The following is a 9,698-nucleotide window of genomic DNA, read 5'->3' on the forward strand; positions in this document are numbered from 1 at the left end:
AAAAAACAGAAAAAGAGAAAAAAAAGAAGTATGTGTTTATGCATAATTGATCACGAGTGGGCTCTTTGGTATTTGAGTTATTAAGTTCTTAGGGGACTTTGTGCCTAGTGAACTAAGGCTTTTAGAGTCTGGGATCCGCTAACCTAACGCTCGCTACATGGATACCATTGTATAAGTCTTTTGTGGACCTCACTCATTGCACGGTCAAATAAGCATTATTGTTGTGAATAAAAAGCATGATTCCGTAATAAGCTCCATGATTCTTGTAGTGTTATAAGTCACTTTGTGCCTAGAATTTTTATTCTTTGTATAATCATGTGATTGCCTTGATGATAGTTGAGTCATAATAATTGGTCTAGTTCCGAACCATATCTGTAAGCATCTGCACACACCACATTTCTGGCTGTATGTTAGTTTGCATGATTTGATTGATCTTTAGTCGCCTAATTGCATTTGTTGAGATGTTGTAAGTTGGTTGGATTGGTCGTAGTAAGGGGGATCGCTGCATTTCATATAGATTGCATTCATGCATGTTTTTATTTGTTTTTGAGTCTGTGACGCTTGATGACAAGCATCGATTTAAGTTTGGGGGTGTGATAAGTGGCATTTTATACCACTTAGAACGTCTTAAAATAACTTAAATTGGCGTCTTGAAGTCAAGTATTTTGTGTATTTGATGTGTTTTTCTGGTGTTTGTGCATTTCAGGGTATTAGTTGCATTTCGGAGGAGTAATCATCAAGAATAAGCCTTGGCATGTGTTAAGCATTACGAGAGGAAAGAAAGGGGCAGATTGCAGAGAAGAAACGGAGCAAACTCAGGAATTTTCCAGTAGGGTCCTGAGCGCCCGCTTAGCTATGCTGAGCGGCCGCGCAGAAGGCTGAGCGCCCGCTCAGCTATGCTGAGTGGCCGCGCAGGGTCGGAAAAAAAGATACATTATTTTAGGACTTCTACTTCTGTTTGGCTTCCAACTTCTATGTAATCTGAGTTTTATGGGACTATTATATAAGTAGATTTGGAGACGTTCTCACGGGGTTGGATCGTTGTATTAAGCAAGGAGAGAAGGAGATAAGGAAGAAGACCGTTTTAGCACACCGCAACGAAGAGGTGGCATATTTGCTTGTGATTCTTTATTTCGTTGTAACTTTGGATGCTAGTTTTCTTGCTTTTGAACCTAATTACTCTTGTGACGTACTCTGGTTTAATATAATTAGTTTAGCTATTATTTTCTTGTGTTTGTTTATCATGTTTTCATATGAACCCATGATGGCGATAAGTGCTATCATGGGCTAATCGTGATCATGGGGTCGTAACGGATTTACTATGGAATTCTTTAGTTAATTGTTTAATACCTTAGTGTGTGATGATTGTACGATATCTAGTATTGGTTATGCGTATTCGTCTTATGTGCATCGCGAACATATAAGATAGGGTGTTAATCTCTTGTGAAGCGACGGCGGATCTTGAGATTTAGAACTTGCCATGCTAGCATAGGTTCATATATGATGTGCATGATTAGTGGGTAACTCTAACCGTTTTATTCGCCCTGTGTCATCAAAAGGAATAACTTGCGCTTACATCATTATGTTGTCAATTTCTGTAGACATATAGGGACTCAACATAGTTGATGCCTATTCAACTTCTATCTTAATTGTGGATGTTTGGTAAAATGGTATTAGTACAATGAAAGTTGGCTTTTATCAGTTTCGTGTTATTCGATTAATATCATCAATGTTGCATGCTAAGGGTAATAACAATAACTATTGAAGGAAGTATTTTTGAAGTTGTGATCTCATGAGTGTTTTAATATTGTTAATTCGAAGTGTTAGTTAAGTGATTAATTAAGTAGTTAATAGTAGTTAATATTTAGTCAACAATTCTAAGTGTTAGTGTCTTAACATTGAGAAGTAATCATACATTGGTGAGTGAGTTTAATTGAACAATAATTAGTCTGAGTCTCTGTGGGAATGAACTAGAAAGTATTCTATATTACTTGCGAACGCGTATACTTGCGTGTATTATTAGCGCATGTTTTCGCCCTAACAAATGTCAGAGGTTTTCTTTGACTTATCTTCTGATATCAAGTCAACTTGAGCTATGTCGGAGGTTGCTTGCTTCATGGTTATATCAGAACTAACTATATCTTGACTCTGAACAACTTGAGCCATGTCAGAGGTTGTCTTAGAAATCTTCCTTGAAGTTAGAGTAAGATCAGCATCTTCAACAGAAATTTCTTCATCCATAGGAGGCACATAAACCTTTATAGGTTCACCAACTTTTTCTTTGCCCTTGGACCTTGGTTCTATCTGCAATTGTGATTTGGCCTTGGTTGCCACATGATTTGTCCTTTCTTTTATCACAATGCCTTTAGCCGTAGGAAGTTTCTTTTTAACAATAGAAGCTTCAGATTTGGAGTTAACTTTTTCTGACTTAAGTCTAGCTTCTTCTTCCATTACACTCTCAAAGTCCATTCCTGGATTTTCTTTCAGAAATAATTGTCTTGAAATTTCTTCATCAAGATCCAAAAGTTCATCAGAACTTATCCTTTTACCAGTATCAGAAGTTATTCTTCTCCCAGTATCAGAACTTGTTCTATGACTTGTAGTTCCAGCTCTTCTTGATGAGAGACCTCCACCTTGACCACGACCTCCACCCATTCCAGAGTTTCCCGGGTCATTACCATCATCCTTTTTCTTCAGTGTCTTATCAGGTTTGCATTTAGACTTAATTAATTTCTCCCCCTTTTTGGCATCAGCAGGTAAAAGAAGAGAGAGAAGCAATTCCACTGAGGATTGAATCTCATTGAGTTGAGATTGCTGAGAAGCTTGATTTTTCAAAATTTCATCAATCTGAGATTGTTGCTGCTCTTGGGTTTTCTCAATGTAGGCAACTCTGTCAAAGGTAGGTTTGAAAAAGTTTTTCTTTTCAAGTTTCATAGTTGTTTCTTGCTTGAGTAAAGCTTCTTGAATTTTATGCACCTCAGCATGAGTTGTTGAGTGTCGACCTTGAAGATGTCTAGTACTCAAAGCAGTAACTCTCAGCTGTGTTTTGTATCATCATTAACTAACATCTCATCAGCTTTTGCCAAGTGATCAGCAAGAATCTTTTCAGAAGGAATAAAACTGACTGAGTTCCATTCCTTAGTCCACTTCTGTCCTCTAGGAATTTCACTCCAAGGTACTGGTACATCTCCTCTAACAAACTTTTTAACTAATTCAGCTTTTGAAGGAGCTTGTAGAGGTGCATGTCCAGAAGGACCAGCTTCATCAGCATCTGCATTTGTAGCAGCATCACCAGTATCATCAGCATTTGCAGCATCAGAACTTATAGAGTCAACATCCTCTGATAAAAGAACAGTATGAGAGGATATGGAGGCTTCAATATCATCCTCTAAGTGCTGATCTGCTTCCAAGTTCTGATCAACAGCCATATTCTGATGCTCACCTATAGTCTGATCTTCAATGTCTAGATGCAGAGAAGGTGTTGTAGACAATTCTGGAGTTTCATTAGCATCAGGAATTGGTGTTGTTGATGGATTGATTTGGGCTGGTGGAGCTTTTAAATAGAGAACCTCAGGTACAATTAAGTTGTGAATATCAATCTCAGCACTTGTGCCTAGGTCTGCAGTAGATATTGGTTCATTTATAGGAGACACAGGTGGTGTAGATACTTTATCTTGAGCAGTTTCCTGAGTTGGTGACAATGGAGGTGTAGATGCAGCAGCTTCAGCAAATTCTGTCTCTTGTGAGATCAGAGATTCCTGATCTCCTTCCTTAGCTGCTGCTTCCTCATCCTCTGAAACTGACTCAGCCATGTACCTTTGTGCTCTATGTTTCTTGTTTCTCTTTGAAGGTGGAGATTCCTTGGGAGTTTCATCAGAATACATCCTTCTAAGCCTTTTGAGAAGCTTAGAACCCCCAATTCCAATATCCTTTTGAGAAGAGACCTTCTCAGCTTCTTTGACAACAGGTTCTGACACAGGAACCTGTTCCTCACTGTCTGACTCATCTCTCAGAACAATCCTCCTTTTCTTCTGTTGTGTCTGAGGTACAGTCTTTGTCCTCTTGGGCTTTGAAGATGAAGGCCTCACAGTATGTACTGATGATGAAGGTTGAGATATCTGTGAAGGTTTGAAATATGTTCTGATAGAGGGTTGAGTAGATTGAGGTGTATATGTGGTATGTTCTGATGGTTGTTGTGGTGTCTGGGTTGTGCTGGTGGGTTGAACATCAGGGTAAATAGATCTGTAGGTATGAGGATCAGCATTTACTAGGATCTGTTTTACAGACTGAGGTATCTGTAAGGGTCTAACCACCTTTTTCTTAAGGTCATCATTTACCAAGTCATTAAAAGCCCGTTTTGCAAGCTTAAAGGGTGGAATTAAGTCAATGGTAGGTTGGGGTTCATCAGCACAACAGAAGTTATATATAAGCTGACAGAATCTAGCAAAGTACACGACATTCCTATCTTCTGTCATCCTATCCCCTATAAAACCTAGCACAGCACTTGCAAAATCAAAATGAGTTTGGTGAATAATAGCATACCCGATGTGTTGACTCATAATTGGAATGGCATCAAAGTTGGAACACTTATTGGCGAATGCCTTAGTGATCCAGTCGAAGAAAAAGCTCTATTCCTTCCTAATATGTGCCCTTTTCAACTGTCCAAGCTTGGCCAAACTCTTCTCATACCCCAAATTGGCCATGAGCTGCTGTAGAACAGGTTCCTCCGCTGTTGAAAAAGTGCAGCACAAATAATGCTTGGAGTACCAGTAGCACCACCATTATCAAAATGCCCAGTCCGCCAGAACGTCAGAACTTGTTGGCTTGAAATGACTTGAGGTTGGGTTAACGCATACCCAATCTCACTATGTGCTAGAAGATCTTGCACAAAGTGCAAATCAGATGGAGCTTCAGCCTTGTTCAAGATTGCAGCATAGTTGTTGGGAACAAACTTGGCTCCATCTATAATCAAATCCTTAGGTGCCATGAGAAAAAATTGAGAAATTAGGTTGCCTGTAAGGTGTTTGATAAAATGTCTGTATGAAAAAGCGTCAGTAGATAAGGGAGAATGAAAGTAAAGAGAGAGAGAGAGAGAGAGAGATAAAATGTGAAAGTAAATAAAAGATTTTACAATCTTTTCTCTCTTTTACTTATACACGGTAGAAAAAGTAACCGTTGGTACACCTGTCAGACATGCAGCAGAAAAGGATAATTAATGGGCACGGGGATTCAGTAATCATTACTTATCACATGCAGTTTTTTAAGGAAAAACCGTTTCACTTACCAAGTAATCTCATTAATCAAGGTAGTTCAGTTTTATTTTAAAATTTAAAACTGTTCCCACTTAATAAATTATTTTCACCGCGAGACCAATATTCTGTAAAAATATGACCAATGAGAGAATGACCATAACGAAACCAAGTAAACAAATACTGCCACGTCAGAATCAGAACTTGATTTGTATCAGAGCTAAAAAGGTCATCAGAATATGGGTAAATCAGGATTTAAAAATGCATCAGAATATCAAACGACTCAGAGACAAAATCTTGCATAAATATAAAATTTCATTAATATATTGAGCAAATACATTTCATGAAATTTAAATTACATAACAAAATTACAAGATTGTCCTAAGCTATAAATCCTAACATCAACAGCTTGTGTCCTAAGCTAAGAAGCCAGACAAAGATGACGGTGAAGAGAAACAAGTAGGAGAAATTATTTCTTCTTCCTACTCTCAACAAAAAGAACAGCGAGTCGAATGATTCGCTCCTGCTGTCGGAGAGCTTCCATGCGTTCCTCTTCCAGTCGCTCAAGATGGCGATGGTAGTCCATGTAGAAGAACAAGAGGTCTGTGAGGACCTCTTGGGGAACCGAGTCCCAAATTTCATCAGGAATGACAGTGACATGCCATTCCTGCTGCCATTCTGTACACCTCATGGTGAGAGTGAAAGTATCATAGTTCAGATCTAAGTCGTAATGAACCATGGTTGTGATGAGTGAAAAAGAAATGAGTGTGAGGGTTTGAGAGAAAGTGAGAGATGTGATGGCTGGAAAGAGGTGTTGGTTTATATAGCCAATAGAATGCCAAGAGACGCAAGGAAAATTGAATAGTGATAGGTAAAATTAATTCTACCTCGTCTCCCTAGACTGATGAGAATAAAAACAGCCATTGGAAGTTTAAAAACAGGATTTAATGCGCACACGAAACAAGTAAAAATTATTGTGCACAGACATGTACCACTAACCCAAATTATATTGACTGTTAATATCTCACCCAAATATATTCTGATATTTAAATAAGACTGTTTCAGATTTTAACCACAAATAAGTCAAGTAAAGAATCAGAGTGTAATATCAGAACTTAGACTTATATCAGAACTTAACAGTCATCAGAACATGATTTCTTAACTCGAAAAATGAATGCCTATTTATGTAAATCTTCACACAAATTCTGATTTCATTTCTTCAGAACTTAATCATCAGAACTTCCATCATAACTTGTCCTCAGAATTTATGCAACTGACACTTAAACGTTCATCTAAAGCAACATTTATCACCACAGTAATTTTCATCATTCATATGGAGTGTATGTGTGTGAAGTAAGCTAAATATTAGATAAAGATTATAGTCTGATTCACTTCAGTTCATCTTAAAAATAAGGCATAACTAAGAACTTTGCTCAAAATCTGTCATGATTCTGAAGTCTACTTTAGAATGAGTTCATGCATGAGTCCACCTAAACTGTTTGTGCTCATTTTATGCATCTTTTGAAATTCCATTTTACAGTGGCTTCTCAGTGTAAGTGAGTCAGAATTTATGCTATTATCAGAGTATTTCTCCAGTAATCATAGAGTGAAAAGTCACCAAGAAAAATATTTATTTTTGCTTTTCTGATGCATATTACTTAATACCAACAATGCACTTGGGTCTTCCCTTCCACAGTTTTTACTCTAGATCTCAAAGGAGTACCTGATATTTATTCTTTTTCTTTTTCTTTTCTTTTGATAAGTGAGGCTTATTAGCACTTAGTACATTCACCAGATTTACTAACATCAGAACTTAATAGATGAGAAGCATTATTCTAGTTTTTGACTTAGTAATAAGATAGACAAAGTAAACTTAACTAAGCTCAATATCAGAATTTTCTTGTGTCAATAGATTTCCACATAAATAATTACTTCTAACATGGGATTTGTTAGTATATTAAAGACTACTAGGTCAGCATCTAGCATATTTATCCTCATTGGATTGAATAATCACAGAAACATTCATATCACTATCAGAGTTTAGAAATTCACATCAGACAACAATCAGTACTTAAGCAATTTTTAATTAGGCACATAATACACAAAGATAGTAATATTTGTAAATACTGATCATAAAGTCTGATGCATCAGAACAAAAGCTAAGCATATTTAGAGAAAGAACCTGAAACCATTCCAAGTTCATTTACCAATCTTGTAAAAGTAGCTTCACACAGTGGTTTTGTGAAGATATCTGCTAGTTGTTGATCTGTTGGAACAAAGTGCAATTCCACTGTACCTTCATCCACATGTTCCCTTATGAAGTGGTACCTTATGCTGATGTGCTTTGTCATTGAGTGTTGAACTGGATTACCTGTCATAGTAATAGCACTTTGATTATCACAGTAAATAGGGATTTTAAAATATGTTAACCCATAATCCAGTAACTGATTCTTCATCCAAAGAATCTGTGCACAACAGCTTCCTGCAGCAATGTACTCTGCTTCTGCAGTTGAAGTGGAAATTGACTTTTAGTTCTTGTTAAACCAAGAAACCAATCTGCCTCCAAGAAATTGGCAGCTTCCACTTGTGCTTTTCCTGTCAATTTTACAACCTGCAAAATCTGTATCTGATTAACCTATTACTTTAAAGTCTGATTCTCTAGGATACCATAATCCCAGATCAGCTGTTCCTTTAAGATACTTGAAAATTCTTTTCACAGCTGTTAAGTGAGGTTCTCTCGGATCTGCTTAAAATCTTGCACACAGACAGGTAGCATACATGATATCAGGTCTACTAGCAGTTATTAGAGTAGAGAGCCAATCATACCTCTGTAATCAGTAATATCTACTGATTTACCAGTATCCTTATCCAATTTTGTTGCAGTGGCCATGGGAGTGGATGCACTTGAACAATCTTGCATTCCAAATTTCTTTAGAAAATTTCTGGTGTACTTGGTTTGACAAATAAAAGTGCCTTCTTCATTCTGCTTGACTTGAAGGCCCAGAAAATAGCTAAGTTCCCTCATCATACTCATTTGATATCTTGACGGCATCAGTTTGGCAAATTTCTTGCAAAGTTTGTCATTTGTAGAACCAAAGATGATATCATCAACATATATCTGAACCAAAAGTAAGTCATTTCCATGGTTGAGGTAGAACAGTGTTTTGTCTATAGTTCCTCTGTTAAATCTACTTTCCAGAAGAAACTGAGCTAAAGTCTCATGCCATGCTCTTGGAGCTTGCTTAAGGCCATAAAGTGCTTTATCAAGCCTGTAGACATGATTTGGATATTTGGGATCCACAAAGCCTGGAGGTTGTTCAACATATACTTCCTCTTCCAATTCTCCATTGAGAAAAGCACTTTTTACATCCATTTGAAAGACAGTAAACTTTTTGTGAGCAGCATAAGCCAAAAATATCCTTATGGCTTCCAATCTAGCAACTGGTGCAAATGTTTCATCATAATCAATTCCCTCTTGTTGAGAATATCCTTTTGCAACCAACCTTGCTTTATTCCTTGTAATTATGCCATCACTATCAGCTTTGTTTCTGAACACCCACTTTGTACCAACAACAGATCTGTTCTTTGGTCTTGGCACTAGGGTCCAAACTTTGTTTCTTTCAAATTCATTTAACTCTTCCTGCTTTGCTTGCACCCAATCAATATCTTGAAGAGCTTATTCCACTTTCTTTAGTTCAGTCTGAGAAAGAAAAGAATTATAGAGACATTCACTTGAAGTAGCTGTTCTAGTTCTGACACCTGCATCGGGATTTCCAATAATTAAGTAAGGTGTATGTGATTTAGTCCACTTCCTTGCAGATGGAAGGTTTTCTCTATAACTGGATGCTCCCCCCATGATCCATGTTATCTTCATCAACATTTTCTGATGCTCCACCTGAAACTATGCTCTCTGAGTTGGATCCTTCAGAATTTAAGGTTTCAGAACTATCAGAACTTGGCTTATCAGAACTTGATGAATCAGAACTTGAAGAGCCAGTTGTATGTTCTGATGCTTCTTGAGATGTGGTTATATCTTCAGTATGCTCCCCCTGCACAGGTGCATCTTCCTTTGGCATAATCACCACAGTTTCAATAACATCAGAGTTTAATCCATCAGAGTTTGCAGTATCAGGATATAGACTGTCAGGATTTTCAGTATCAGAATTTAAGTCTTCATTTTCAAATCTCAGCTGATCATGATCAATGAAATCTTCAAGTCCAGTAATCTTCTTATCATCAAAGGAGACATTGATAGATTCCATGACAGCCCGTGTTCTTAAATTATAGACTCTGAAGGCTTTTGTGGAAAGTGGATATCCAATAAAAATTCCTTCATCAGCTTTTAAATCAAATTTGGATAACTGTTCAGGGTGAGTCTTAAGAACAAAACACTTGCATCCAAATATATGAAAATACTTCAGATTTGGCTTCTTTTTCTTCACCATCTCA

This window comes from Apium graveolens, chromosome 2, assembly GCF_009905375.1.
Source record: "Apium graveolens cultivar Ventura chromosome 2, ASM990537v1, whole genome shotgun sequence".
Lineage (NCBI taxonomy): Eukaryota > Viridiplantae > Streptophyta > Magnoliopsida > Apiales > Apiaceae > Apium > Apium graveolens.